The sequence below is a fragment of the Carcharhinus amblyrhynchos genome, chromosome 4 (assembly GCF_965287045.1).
Source record: "Carcharhinus amblyrhynchos chromosome 4, sCarAmb.v2.hapA, whole genome shotgun sequence".
In the NCBI taxonomy this organism is placed as follows: domain Eukaryota; kingdom Metazoa; phylum Chordata; class Chondrichthyes; order Carcharhiniformes; family Carcharhinidae; genus Carcharhinus; species Carcharhinus amblyrhynchos.
The window spans coordinates 40877043-40892853 of NC_137327.1; the positions used below are offsets into that span (position 1 = coordinate 40877043).

At 40.1% G+C, this 15811-nt stretch overlaps 1 long non-coding RNA gene across 1 annotated transcript in view; it reads right to left on the reverse strand.

Annotated features, from left to right (window-relative positions):
• LOC145342556 (uncharacterized) overlaps positions 1 to 15811 on the reverse strand; it is a 132341-nt gene that overhangs the window by 34803 nt on the left and 81727 nt on the right. Inside the window, exon 4 of the long non-coding RNA XR_013886563.1 lies at positions 10315 to 10568. This is a non-coding gene — a long non-coding RNA (uncharacterized LOC145342556). The remainder of the gene's footprint in view (positions 1 to 10314; positions 10569 to 15811) is intronic.

Below are 15811 nucleotides of genomic sequence, written 5' to 3' on the forward strand. Positions count from 1 at the left end.
AGAATGGTTTTATGTATCATTTTCTCAACAAAATCCAAATCAATCTTTGTTAATAGAGGTCAGGTAGTTAATTTTCAATTTTCCAGTTATTTAATTTACATTTTTACGTTACCTCAATTGGAGCACTTAATTCATCATCCATGGTAAGCTATCATGCAAGAATGTGAAAAACACCACATTAATGTTTCAACAATTACTGTGAGATTGCAGCATGCATACTGCTAAAACAGTTCAACAGTCAGGATTATTTCAGGCATTGAATTATTCCATTATTATTCTAATAACAACCAATTTCTTGCCTTTTGTTTTACCAACTAAAAACAAAGGTGAGGCCCATTAAATTGCTACAGTAAATAGCAATTATATTGAAGCACAGCACATCTTTATAAAATTAAGCATGTTTGCCCTGGTTAAGAAATCTGTAACACAATATTACTCTCAGATCTATCAATTTTGTGGACGCCATTTAAAAATTATTTCAGCAAAGAAACCACAGAATTATCCCGTGCATCATTTGTGAGGCAAAATATTTTAAAACCTTCAGTTAAAATTGACAAGATCATAAATTAACTGCTATCAATGAAAAATACAAAACAGGAACATAACTTACAGTCAAAATGTTTAGCTTATAATTTTTGTTTAGTATTTCAATTAGTAAAAGATAAACTGATATTAATAATTGAATCTGCCTCCAGGCAACTATCTCCTCCCCGTTTAGGTCCAATAGCCAGTATATCCAAATAGTTGGGAGAAGTCTAATAAATAAATTGGGTTGTATTATATCCGAAATTGTTTTCGTAATGATTATGAACATAATTTTGCGTAAGAGACAATGCAAGATTCCCACTCTCCACATAATATTTCTAATTGTTAGTTTTGGATACGGATTGTGGTATTTGCTACCAACACAGACCTTTAAAAAAGTCAGTGAGAGCAATGCAATAAGTTTGTCAATCAAGGGTATCATTCATCCATTGTGACAGCTGTAGAGACTGTGGTCACACAGATAGCACTGGGCTGCAAGATGGAAATCAAACTGCCTCCAATGAAGTTGTCGGTGGAACAATTTGTCTTACCTTGGACATACGCTCTTTCGGTTTGAGAAAAACCTAACTGACGCAGCTTCTTACATGTCTACTTTAGACTTGCAGGCCATTGCTTTTTGTCCCTGCTCCAAACTCCATTCCCCAACTATCAACTCCATTCTCCTCTTTGTTGAGGATAAACCAGTCTGTTTGCAATCTTAGTGTCTTATTTGATGCTTAGTTGAGCTTTAGATCACATATCACCCTCATCAAACTGGCTTTCTATAACACTGGGCCCTATTTTACCATTTTGACTTTAAGTGCTGGGCGGACTTGAAACTGGGAGTGTTTCAGATCTGACTTTTAGACCTGTTCTCAGGTGCCCCCATATGTACTCTGCCTGAAAAAAGTAGCAGCAATTCTGAATTGTGCTGCAGGAGCCTGTGGGCAAGGCTTTCACACCCAAAACCCTAACCCTAACCTTAACCCTAACCCCACATTGCTCCCAATAATGCCTCCTCCTGGCCTCCACAGACATTGCCCCACTCCCACAATATAACTGATCCCCCCCCCCCATCCCTTCATCCCCTGCTACCCAGAATGATCATGACCCCTTGCCCTCTTTCCCCCCCCATCAATCATGTGCAAAGTGGCAGCGGCCCCCTATCCCCGCTCCCTGCCCCTCCCCCAGAGAGCTATCTGACACACCTCCTTCCCCCCTCCACCAGAGAGCCAGCTGACCTGCCTCAGCCCCCCACAACCAGAGTCAGAAATCCGCCGGAAGTCTGAACTTACTTCCTAAGAAGTTGGAGTACCCAAATCAGATCTTTATTGACCATGTCTGTTTTGCGCCGAATCTGGATGGGTGAACGCGGTGGTCAAGGGAGAAGTGCTGGTAATTTTGGGCATGCAACCTATTAAGTCAATGTAAATGCATGCAAATGCATTTAAATTGACATGACGTCTGTTTTGGGCATGGTCCCCACGGCGATTGGTAAAGGGTGAACAGGTATGAAGTGGGCTCAGATCGCACTACTTGTCTCACACCGGATCTTATAAACTTTTCACACCCGAAAATGGGCGCAACTTGATGGTAAAATCGGGCCCGTAGACTTCACTCTGTCTCAGCTCATCTTCTGCCGAAGCCTTTATTTGAGCCTTCATTACTTCCAGACTGGATTATTGCAATACATTCCTGGTTAGTCACCCATTTTCTAAACCATCATGAACTTAAGTCATCCAAAACACTGATGTGCGTATTTTAACTTGCACCAAGACTCGTTCACCTATCAGCTCTGTGCTTGCTGACCAACATTGGCTCCTAATTAAATGCTGTCATGATTTTAAAATTTTTATCCTTGATTTCAAATCCCTCCAAGGCCTCACTCCTCCCTGTCTCTGCAATCTCACAATTTTCTGAAATATCTGTACCCATCCAATTCTGGTTCCTTGTGCATTCCCAATTTTAATTGCTTCACTACGAGTGGAGTTGTCTTCAGTTGCCTAAGCTCTAAAATTTGAAACTTTTATTCCTTACCTTTTTGTCTCGCTACCTTACTTTCCAACTTTGAGACACTTTATTTTTTAAAACTTACCTCTTTGATCAAGCTCATGGTAATCTGACCCAATGAGAGAATTTTCTGGCGGTTCCCACTGGCAGGATCTTCCAGGGGGAACCCCTACCACAGGTTCCTGGCAGAAGGGGGTGCATAAAACAGGAAACCCCATTGACACCGTCATATTTTGTTTTGTAATGCTCCTGTGAAGTGCCTTGAAACATTTTACCGGTGTTGTATAAATATAAGCTGCTGCTGCATTAAAATGTTAGCAGCGTTCTGCTCTGACACCTTTGTTATTTTTTGCTAATCTCTTACTGAATCTCTGATACTTGCAATTTACTTTGTGGCGTTCTTTGGATTGTTTTACTTTTCACTTAATTTATTTGTGTCACTATCTACTTCACCCTGTTGTCTCTCTTAAGTTCTCAGTTGTTCTTGAGTTGTGCTTTTTTCTATTGCAGTGATCTTGGTGTGTTACAACAGTAACTCAAAGTACCTCACTGGCTGCAAAATGTTTAGAATGTCCTGAGGTCACAAAAAGTGCTATATACATGTGAGCCTTTCTTTCACTCTCTGCTGACTGCATCTTTCTTCTTCAGCTATTTGCAACAGCTGCATTTTGTCCAGTGATTTCTAGAAACATCAGAGCCACAGAAGCCAGAGAAATTGACTTGGCAAATGAAAATCAAAAGGAGGGAACGAGTAGGAGAGCAGCAAGCAGCTGGAGTCAGCACTACAAGGAGCATCCATGAGATAAGAGGTGGATGGAATGGACACACACACACACACACACACACACACACACACACACACACACACACACACACACACACACACACACACACACACACACACAGGATGTGGAACTAAAGATACAATTACCAGTAGAAAATCGCAGCAGGTCTAACAGCATCTGTGGAGACAGAACAGGGCTAATGTTTCACCCAGTTCTGACGAAGAGTCATCCAGACTTTAAACGTTAGCCTGTTCTCTCTCAGCAGCTGCTGTCAGACCTGCTGAGATTTTCCAGCATTTTCTATTTTTGTTTGAAATTATTTCAGTCTCTTTCATAGCAGTCTTATAGTTTCTTACCTGAATGGATGCTGCAGCTGGATAAAATGAGGGGATTCTCAGTAAGCTGCAAGAGTTCTTGTATTTGAATTGTCAGGATGTCAGCTCTTAGGTGAACTTGAAGATCTGATTTATTGTCACATGCATTAGTATACAATGAAAAGTATTGTTTCTTGCGTGCTATACAGGTAAAGAACACTGCATATAGAGAAAGAGAGGAGAGGGTGCAGAATGTAGCTAGGGTACAGAGAAAGAGGAGGTAGGTCCACTCAAAAGTCTGATGAAGAAACAGGGAAGAAGCTGTTCTTGGGTTGGTTGGTATATGGCCTCAGACCTTTTTATCCTTCTCCTGACAGAAGAAGGTAGAAGAGAATATGCCTGGGATGCGTGGGGTCCTTAATTATGTTGGCTACTTTTCCAAGGCAGTGGGAAGTGTAGACAGAGTCAATGGATAGAAGGCTGTTTTGCATGATGGACTGGCCTTTGTTCATGACCCTTTGTAGTTTCTTGTAGTTTTGGGCAGAGCAGATGTCATACCAAACTGTGATAAAACCAGAAAGATGGTGCATGTTGGGGACGAATCCTTCTTCCACTTTCAAGGTATATCTTGGCTGCACAGTTGGCATGCAACTGGTTCAATGGCTTTTCAAATGATGTTTCAGGTGGTATTTCTCTGAGCCAGAATAGCTTCTATTCCAACTGTTTAAACACAGATACAAACACAGCTGCCTTAACCATCTGACTTGTACAAGTCCAAAGACCTTTCCCAAATAAGGCAGAGGTTGGGCCAATACACATTCTGTGTTGAGGCCTTTCACACTTTTGAGAATTTTGAAATGAGGAGTAATCATAGTACAATGCAAGGTCAATTAAACTCTTCACATGTTTAACGTCCAATCAGTATCAACATCTCTGTTATCCATGGTGTGACAAAAAGTTCAATTGGTTTCATAGTCCTGGTTGTTTACAGTTCATCTTTAACGAAAGGACATGCAAATTTCACAAATGGTTGGGATTGTTTATACTGGAATGAGATATTTGCTTGATTTTCAGGTCTTGTCTAGAGCCAATATTGCCAAAATCACATGATTGTCAGCCATCTTAAAAACTGTTGCCCATTTTAAAAAAGTACAGCTTTAAAATTTGTAATACCTGCATGCTTATGTTGAGTATGATAAAGCCCAGAGGTACTGGTGAATGTGGTGCTAGCTAATGTCGAAAAAAAAACCTGTCTGGAATCAGGGCTACTGATTTTGCTGATGGGAGGAGAAAGTTGGAAACATTGGAAAGAAGTTGGTAGATTTTGTGATTTGTTTTGAGTTATTATTGATTTTTTTATGCATCAGCAAGGTAGCATTTCCACATCTGGGTCAGAAATTTGTAGATTCAGAATCACAGAATTGTTTATGGAACGGGGGGGCGGCGGGAGAAGGGGTGGTCACATGGCCCATCAAGTCTATCCCACTTCCCAGTTGAACAATCCAGTCTACCACATTCCCCTATTCTATCACCTTAGATCAGCAAGTATATTTCCTTCAAGTGCACATCCAATTTCATTTTGACATGATTGATTGCATCTATTTCCACAACCCTTATAAGACTGTCTTACTTTCTCTTTAATTCATTCGTATGAGATGGGCATTCTTTGCAAGGCTAGCACTTATTGATAATCCTTAATTGTCTCAGAGAAGTTGGCAGTCACTGTTGTTGCAAGGTGAGGGTGTTTCCAGCAGTGACGTTAAATATGGAGTTCCAGGATTTTGATTTTGTGACAACAGAGGATAGGTGATGTTCCGAGTCTGGATGGTGGGGAAATTTGCAGGAGATAGGATTCCAATGCACCTGCTGTTTTTGTACATCTAGATGGAATAGGCCACAGGTTTGAGATGTGCTGTTGAAGATTGTGTGAATTACTGCAGTACACCTTATAGATAGTACACACTGAAGCCATGATGTACTGGTAATGGAGGCAGTGAATCTTTAATCCACTATAGTGGATAGTATATCGATTAAGTGGGTTACTTTGTTTTGGATGATGTTGAACTTCTTTAATGTTGAAACAGCATTCGTCCAGGAAAGTAGGAAGTATTCCGTCATGTCACTGACTTGTTCCACGTATTGATATGGCTTTGGAGAATCAGGAGATGATTCACCTATCACAGGTAGGGATAAGAGATCATAACCTAGGGATCCTAGATATAAAAACATAACCTAGAATGTTAAGTATCAAAGGAGGGTGCATCATTGGAAGTGTTATCTTTTCGATGAGACACTAAACTAAGGCCTTTGTTGCCTATTATGCTGACCATAAAGGATCCCAAGAACCAAAGAAAAGCAATTTTCCCAGTTTGCCAGTCAACATAGTCCCTCTACTACCACCAGAAATGATCAATACTGATCATATTTCTCATTGTTGTTAGTGAGCTATGAATGTAAACTAGCTGTCCCATTTGCCTGCCAACAATGAGTGCATTTTAAAAAAACAATTTAAAGTGACTTGTAATATCACCTTTCCATCACTGTCACAAAATTAAAATTCTGGAACTGCCTATAACATCACTGCTGGTAGACTCTTAGCCATACAGCCAGCATTGGTTTAAAAAGGTGTACTGCCATTTCTTCTAGGATAATTAAGAGTTATCAGTAAATAAGAAACGCTTTTAGATGTCCTGAGGATACAAAAGTTGTGTTTTTTCATTGAAAGTTCCGTGTTTGTAAAATATGTAATAAAGTTTATTTTTAGGATTATATAATAAGTTGGATGAAGCACTAGGGTGACAATTACACACCCTGGGAGATATTTGAAAAATCTACAGTAAGACTAAAAGATATAAATGAAAAATAGATTGATAGTTCATTATATGCAACATTTATGGTCAGAGGAAAAAAAAGACAAAATATTTTTTGGCCTATATATTTGGTGAGCAACAATCAGAATTAAGAAAAAACTAAAATAAAACAAGGAACACAATCTATAATAGACACTACTAGTCATGGCATTCTCCTATATTAGAAAACTTTTGGTTGGAGATAGAAAGATAATATAGCCAGTAGCATCAGGTTTCTAGCAGAAATACTACTGCTGAAAGCAATTGAGACTGCATGGATATGGAAGCTTGTATTTCTTCTGGTTCAGATTGCACTCAACATGCTTTAGAAAGTGAAAGCATGATATAAAATGCTTATTGAGGGGAAAAGAATTCTGCAGCAAATTGGAAATTGCTCAAAAGAAAGTGGATAGTTCAGTTTTTGCTGTACTGATAACAGTGAGGATACCAACGTTCACTGTTATTACGGGGTAAATAAGGCAAGAACTTCTAGCAGCCACACATGCAATATTAAGCATAGAAATCCAGATGTTATTGTCAGAGATACTGTGCTGCTCCATGGTGTACATTGCTGCAGTTCTTATCTATAGATTTGGCACTGAACTTACTGTAATGACATGAACTTAGAGTACTTACCCACTAGTTCCACACTGAAGGCAGCTGAAATAGTTTGAGCTAATGTAATTTTATTTATTTGTGTCACACGTAGGCTTACATTAACACTACAACGAAGTTACTGTGAAGATCCCCCAGTTGCCACACTCCTGCACCTGTTCGGCTACAATGAGGGAGAGTTTAGCCTGGGCAACGCACCTAAACAACACATCTTTCAGACTGTGGGCGGAAACCAGAGCACCTGGAGAAAACTCACGCAGTCAGAGGAGAACGTGCGAACTCCACACAGACAGTGACCCAAACTGGGAATTGAACCTGGATCCCTAGCACTGTGAGGCAGTAGTGCTAACCACTGTGCGCCATCATGCTGCCAAGTAGTACTTAGAAGTATAAAGTCATAAAGTGATGGCATAAAGTGATAACTATTGCTGAATAACCTCTTAGGGACCTGAAGAATTCAATTTACAAGTGTGGAGTCTCACAGGTTTAAAAATGTACGTATATTTTTACATTTTAATCAAAGAACAGTACAGCACAGGAAACAGGCCCTTCGGCCCTCCAAGCCTGTGCTGCTCATTGGTCCAACTAGACCATTCATTTGTATCCCTCCATTCCCAGTCTGCTCATGTGACTATCCAGGTAAGTCTTAAACAATCCCAGCGTGTCTGCCTCCACCACCCTAGTTGGCAGTTCATTCCAGGCTGCCACCACCCTCTGTGTAAAAAACTTTCCTCTGATATCTGAACCTCGCCCCTCTCACCTTGAGCTTGTGACCCCTCGTGATTGTCACCTCTGACTTGGGAAAAAGCTTCCCACTGTTCACCCTATCTATGCCCTTCATAATTTTGTACACCTCTATTATGTCTCCCCTCATTCTCCGTCTTTCCAGGTAGAACAACGCCAGTTTACCCAATCTTTCCTCATAGTTAAGACCCTCCATACCAGGCAACATCCTGGTAAACCTCCTCTGCGCTCTCTCTAAAGCCTCCACGTCCTTCTGGTAGTGTGGCGACCAGAACTGGACGCAGTATTCCAAATGTGGCCTAACCAACATACAGCTGCAACATCAGACTCCAGTTTTTACACTGTATACCCCATCCTATAAAGGCAAGCATGCCATATGCCTACTTCACCACCTTCTCCACCTGTGCTGCCACCTTCAAGGATTTGTGGACTTGCACACCTAGGTCCCTCTGTGTTTCTATACTCTTGATGGTTCTGCCATTTATTGTGTAATTCCCCCCTACATTAGTTCTACCAAAATGCATCACTTCACATTTATCTGTATTAAATTCCATCTGCCATTTCTCTGCCCAATTTTCCAGCCCATCTATATCCTGCTGTATTGCCCGATAATGTTCATCACTATCAGCAAGTTCAGCCATCTTTGTGTCATCCACGAACTTACTGATCATACCAGTTGCACCTTCTTCCAAATCATTTATATATATCACAAATAGCAGAGATCCCAGCACAGAACCCTGTGGAACACCACTGGTCACAGACCTCCAGCTGGAAAAAGACCCTTCGACTGATACCCTCTGTCTCCTGTGGCCAAGCCAGTTCTCTACTCATCTAGCCACCTCTCCTTGTATCCCATGAGCCTTAACCTTTTTCACCAATCTGCCATGAGGGACTTTGTCAAACACCTTACTGAAATCCATATAGACAACATCCACGGCCCTTTCTTCGTCAACCGTTTTTGTCACCTCCTCAAAAAACTCCACCAAATTTGTAAGGCATGACCTCCCTCTCACAAAACCATGCTGTCTGTCACTAATGAGATTGTATGCTTATTTTCTCTCCTCAATCCCATTTGTACTTCCTACATCATGTACAAGTAGTACAATGTAATTTAAATATAATTTATAGTTCCTGCATTTTTCAAACTTTCTGGTTTATCCTGCGTGTCTCAGTGATAATATTTTGATTTGATTGATGCAAGTGCCTTATTGTTGCCTGAACGTTCACAGGTATGACAAATGTTCCTGTAGCTGGCACTGCATTGAAACAGATGCTAAAGTAATGGAAAGCCCCACTGAAAGTCTACTAAAAGTTCTTGGGCAACGATACACAAGGTAAAGGGTGAAAGAGGACAAATCTAAGGTACAATCTTCAGAGGAATGTAAAACCCTTCAACATATTCATTATTGGAATCTCGTTGTTTAACAACCACTCTTAACACTTTTCTGTCAGAGCACAACGACATGTAATGCTCAATTTAATATAGATAAACAAGCAGGATACCCGTGTTTTTTGCTATAATGCTGTAATCTGATTATGTGTATGCAATGTACCAGCCAACATACTATGCAGTTGTACATTTCACTCTTCAGTGGGCGTACCAATAAAAAAAATTAGTTGAAAATGTATGAAAAGTTATGCTGACATTGTGATCTCCTGCACTGATCTTTTGATTTATTATTGTCACATGTATTAGTAATACAATGAAAAGTATTGCTTCTTGCATGCTATACAGACAAAACATACCGTTCACAGAGAAGGAAAAGAGAACAATGTGGAATTAGTGTTACAATCATAGCAAGGGTGTAGAGAAAGATCAACTTAGTGCAATGTTGATCCATTCAAAAGCCTCATGGCAGCAGGGAAGAAGCTGTTCATGAGTCAGTTGGTACGTGAACTCAGACCTTTGTACCTTTTCCCCCCCGATGGAATAGAGAATGTTTAGGGTGTGTGGGGTCCTGATCTCAATAGCTTATGGGCACAGCAGGACAGCTCTTTAGCATAGGATCAGTAGTTCCTTAAAGCACCATTTAGCTGCCTGCTTGCCGTTCCAAGTGGGATTTGTCCAGCCAGTACTTATATCCAACTATTCACCCAGACTCTCCCCCAAAGAGGCAAATCCAATTTTTGAAATTAAGTGCAGTGAATTAGCCTTGCAAGTGGCAAGCTCCTTAGAAGGCAAAGGAGGAAACACCGAAATTGGGAACTGGGTCATTTACTGGAAGAATCCACAAGAATATTTGGGTCAAGTATAGAAAAATTTGCATATGTTTTTAATTATCTTAATCACAAGATACAATTCAAAAAGGTAACATAAAAAGGCATATGTTTTGTAAGTGTGCCATTGTTAAATAAAAAGACACATCAAACTGAAATGTGAGAAGTAACAACAGTGCAGTACATTGACTAGTGACTTGCATACAAATAACCAGATAACAGTGAATTTTACATATGATATTGTCCATCACATACCTCATCTGCTTGTGTGATCACACTGGCTAGTATGCAGCTATTTCTGTCATCTTTTCATCTTCAAGCAGTGCTCCCTCTGTTACCAGTCGAGTTGATGGGTCCAAAAAGCACCACTCCAGTATGTTTGCTGCATCTTTGTCAGGGAAGTTGATGTCAAAAGATCTTTTTGAATCATCTACAAAAGCTGACAATGAATTTTCCTTGACTCCAAACGCACCATCCCAAGCAGGTTTGAGGATGACATACTTTGTTCCCTATTTGAAAAGGGAAAACAAAAACATAAAAAGCACTGTACAAACAGTCACTTCTCAAACAAGAACCTGTAATCTTTTCCAGTTCTGGACTCTTGCAAAGTGTTTAAGTAATGTGTCGGTTGTCATTCGTAATGTACAAAAATCCAAATTGGTGTTCATTTATCAGGCTTTAAATTTCTCAGATCTACACAAGGTTACTGCTTTATTCACACGTTACTAATTTACTGCATTTGGCTTTACTTTGATTTTAAAAAAATGCATTGATATTGAGCTGTTTCAGTCCAATTAAATGAATTCAAAGTGACTGAAAATATGGAGAACCACATTTCAAGAACAGTTGTACAATATTTTATAGAAATTTTGTTCCTTAGAATTAAGAGTTTTTTATTCAGGAAAAAAAATCTCATTGCTCTGAATTAAAATTGATTAATGTACAGCAGACTCTTCTTAATCATTTCTATTATTATTGTTTTCAACTTAGTAGTCACAACTTTAATTATGTTACATAAAACGTAAAAAGTGCAAAATTACTATTATTTTAAAGGCAGCATTGATCATTTTTAACACCGGTCTCCCGTGTGACAAGCAGAGATAGTAACAAAGAGCGCTCTTGCATCACTGTATTTTGACCTGGCAAGTTTACATTCTAGAACCATAGAATCCCCACAGTGCTGAAGGAGGTCATTTGGACCATTGAGCCTGCACCGATTCCAAAGCCACACTGGCCCCATCCCACATCCCCATGTAATTACCCTACTCATCCCCGATTAAGAAAGGCAAATTTATTCCATGGTCAATCAGTTACTGATCGTCTCAACAATTAAGGAAATTAAAACTTAACATTAAACTTCACCAATCGCTAATTTTGAAAACTGACAAGCTGAGAATTATACCCTAATCATGAACGTCCTGTGGTATTTCTCACAAATCAACAGGATAACACGATGTTCTATAACAATAATAGTACTGTGTCTTGCTGATGTTTTCTTCTTATGCTTACATTGATTATTAGGAATATCTTTTTACCTTATTTCTGCCAAGACATGTCTAATATCATGTTGAAGGACTGCAAGAAATCAGTCCTCACAACCACCTCCAGAATTTACAGCTTGACCAGGCCTGAGAAAAATCAAACGTCTAAACATCTACCCTCCATCCCTTGCTTTCTCATTTTAAATAGATGCCACCCCAAGTTCTATGTAATCACTGCACCTCAAACAGTACATTTCTTTGTACATTATTGAAGTCCTGAACAATTTTAAACACCTAAGTCAATCCCATCCTGTGAATCAAATTCAAAGGATGAAATCTATCTTCATAGCTCAATAAACATTGATATTCATAGGCCTTCTCGAAACCCACAATGTTCTTTTTCATGTGTGCGGGTGCACATGGTGGGAAGGAGGGAGGGGGCAGAGAGAGAGTTGGTGGGGGGGGGGAGGTGAAGAGAAGCATACAATCATAAAATAACTACAACCATGTGTCGGCTATTTGACCCCATCGTGTCTGTGCTGGCTCTCTGCAAGAGCAATGCACCTACTGTCACTCTTCTGCCTCTATTCAGTAGTTCTGCAATTTTTCTCTCTATGATCCAACTCTCTTATGAAAGCCATAACTTAATCTGCCTCCACCAGACTCTCAGATAGTATATTCCAGATCATTTCTCTTGCTGTGTAAAACTGGAAAAAAAGACCAAACCAGTACACAAAATTCCAGTTGAGTCTTACAAAAGCTTTATATGACCCTATTATTGCATCCATAATTGTAGTTAATAGAAAAGCCAATAAAACCCAGAACTCTTTATTTTTTCCAACTGCAGTTAAATCTTTAGGAACTGACAATGATCATTGCCAAGTCTCTCTACTTTTGTCATCTTCAACCCAAATTTTATTCACTTCTGTCAGACATAATGATATGGAAAGATAACTAATCTTGAGAGCTTCTTCCTGCAAATTCAGTTATAATCGGTTCCTTCTTGCAAGATCTAATCCACTGCACAGGATTAATATAATCTATGAGATTATAAACAATATTTCCTATTCTTTGCTCCATTTAACTAATAAACATAACGATCAGAAGGGAAGTCCTTTGCACCCCAATAACTGACTGATCCCCAATGGAAAAATGGCACATGAAAACCATCTTTGGCTTAAGATCCTTTTGTTAATTTGCAATCAATCATTTTGCCAATTCATTTTCATATCACGTCATTCAATACTAGTACAGCCAATCATAAGGAAACGTAACAATGGATTTTCAGAAATCCAAATAGACATCATCCAGTAAATCGCATGGATTCACAGGCAAACCAGATCAGTTTTGTCAAACAAAGCCGATGGAAGAAATTCTCCTATGGCAGGACAAGAATGTGGAGTATTTCCCATTGCGGTGGCTGCAACATAACCTCTGTTTTTAAACTCCATCCCTCAAGCAATGAAGGGCAAAATTCCATTTGCCTTCTTAATTACCTGCTGCAGCTGCAAACCAACTGTGTGTGATTCAGGCACCAGAACACCCAGGTCCCTCTACACAGCAGCATGCTACAATTTTTTAACCATTTAAATAATAGTCCATTTTGCTGTTATTCCTGCCAAAATGGACGACCTCACATTTACCAATGTTGTACTTTATCTGCCAGACCCTTGCCCACTCACTTAAACCATCTATATCCCTTTGCAGATTTTCAGTGTCCTCTACACACTTTGCTCCAGCACTCATCTTAGTGCTTTCTGCAAACTTTCACACACACTTGTTTCCCAATTCCAAATCATCTACGTAACTTGTAAATAATTGCGGTCCCAACACTGATCCTTGAGCCACATCACTAGCCACTGATCGCCAACCAGAAAAACACCCATTTATCTCCACTCTTTGCTTTGTTAGTCAACCAATCCTTTTTCTATGCTGATACATTAGCTGTAATGCCTTGCATCCTTACCTTGTGCAGCAGCCTTTGAATGCCTTCTGGAAATCCAGAGACACCATATCCACCATTGTCCATTGCGCTCATAATGTCCTAAATGAATTCCAATAGATGCTCCCTCCACCCACTGCATGGTGTTGTGGGATCCAGAGTTGCCCTCGGCCTTCATACTCAATGCCAGAGGCAGCCCCAGGCATTGTTCATGCGAGTCCCGACATCTAAACTTCACGCCGTTCCAAATATATTTTGCACTGGTGTGTTTTCCCTCTGGCATCATGAAGAATTGGGCAGGGGTGGTCCAGCCTTCATCTATATCCCATTAGCAGGATGTAAGTGAGTTTCACGCTAGTCTCCATTGGGTTTCTCAATCTGCCATGGTGGGCTCAAGTGGAAAATCCTGCTGTAAATTCATGCTGGCGTAAAACCAGTTTTTGGGCCTCTCATCAAATTCTATCCATCCACCCACTCATCATTGAACCTGCTTGCAGGAGCTTGGGAGAATTCCAGCCTCTGTTTTCTAAGCCTGTATTGTGCCAATCAGGACTGAATTTTCTAAATGACCATCAACAGTACCATCACCACAGAGTTTAAGTGCACAAGTGTATATTTCTCAGCTTATAACTTCAATTACATTTAAATAATAACACCTTAATAACCTTCCTTCAATCAACTAGCATTTCCCATCAGTAAACTGAAAATATTTACCAGAGATTCACTTATGATCTCTGCTATTTCCTTAAATGCTTCAGAATTATGCTGAACAATGCTGTAAATTAATGCTTGTGTTTTTTTCCAATTTAAGTTCTTACAATTTAGTTTCTTGAAAGACACAAGCAACCAACCAATTTCTGTTCTATTTTTATCTGCTGCTTAAAGAACCAAAACAGCTTCTCAGTTCAAAGTTGATGCTAATTATTTGTTTCACACATCTCTTTGCAATTATCATTTAAGTCTGTCGGTATCTTACAATGCTATTTGTTCTCTAATCAATCTCAAACCTGCCCAAAAAGAAAAAAATGCTTTCTTTTTACAAGTTTGGACTATTCTCCCCATCAGATTAATTTGAACTTGCTGGCCAATTTATTCCAATTCATAATGCTTTTCCCTCTGTGAAAGACTATGACTCATAAGTGTTGAATTGTCTAATTGAGATGCCAAATTAATTCTTCACAATGTTATTTTGGCTTTTTCTCATTACAATGTCCCAGACTTTCCACTTCCTGAAGTATCGTATCCCAGAGATACCCCAGAGGATGCACCGGGAGACCCCTTGGAAGTCTCCTTGCAAGGACTACACAGAGATTGCCTGAAAAGTTTCACCTTCTGTTGGATGGCCCTATGTCTACAATCGTCTGAAACTCCGATTTAAAGCCAGAGGTTCCTGGTGGCTTTGAGTCCCTTCGCAGAATGCTTATCCAGGAAAAGTTAGAAACGTTTAAACCAGTTCTAATTCTGAGATAACTTTATTAGTGACCACCCACCACCACCCACAGCCTCACTGGCTACCCTTCCAACTACCAATCAATTACACCAACTCCTGAGTACCCCCTGACTAGCCCCACCCTTGATTAGCTCTCACCACCAAATATCCCTCCCACACCAACTAGCCCCTCAACCATTTGACCCGCGCCACTGACCACCGTACTATACCTGCCTACTCTTCACTGACAGCCTGACTAACGCCCTAACCGTGTTAAACCAACTGCTTATTCCCTAATTCTCCAACCAGATACCTGATCCTTCACCGACTCTCACGAACACCTGAACACTCTACATCTAACAATCTGATCTCTGATCCAACAACCCTCTTGATCACCCCCGACTACAACTAATCCCATAAAAAGGGGGCGGGGGGAAATGACTTCATTTCTTCCTGTACTGAGTATCCAGGAGCAATTAAAGTTCAGATTTCTCAACAGGCCATGGTTGGAAGTCCAGGCTAATAACACAAATTCGAGTGCGAGGTAGGAAAATAGAAGTGCAGTGGCAATCTGATGATGAGAGTGGAAGAGGTAGGAGAAAGGAGTCCCACATGGGTGAAGGGAATCTCATAGTGGGGAGGGGGTTATTTGGAGGTTGAGGGGAGTCCCAATGTGGATTGGTCTGGGCTGATACAATAATTACTCAAGTTAAGAGGAGTCTTAATTCTTCTAACTCTTTCTGGGTAACTATTGGTGTAACCCAGTTGGAATCATCCAAAGTTTGTAATTTAAATGGCATTTCAGGATGGTTTCCAGTGTAGGGCAATTAACCATGGGAAGTTTGCACTTCTGGGCAATTGCCATGCAAACTTTACCTGGGAACCTCTGAAGGGGTCCCG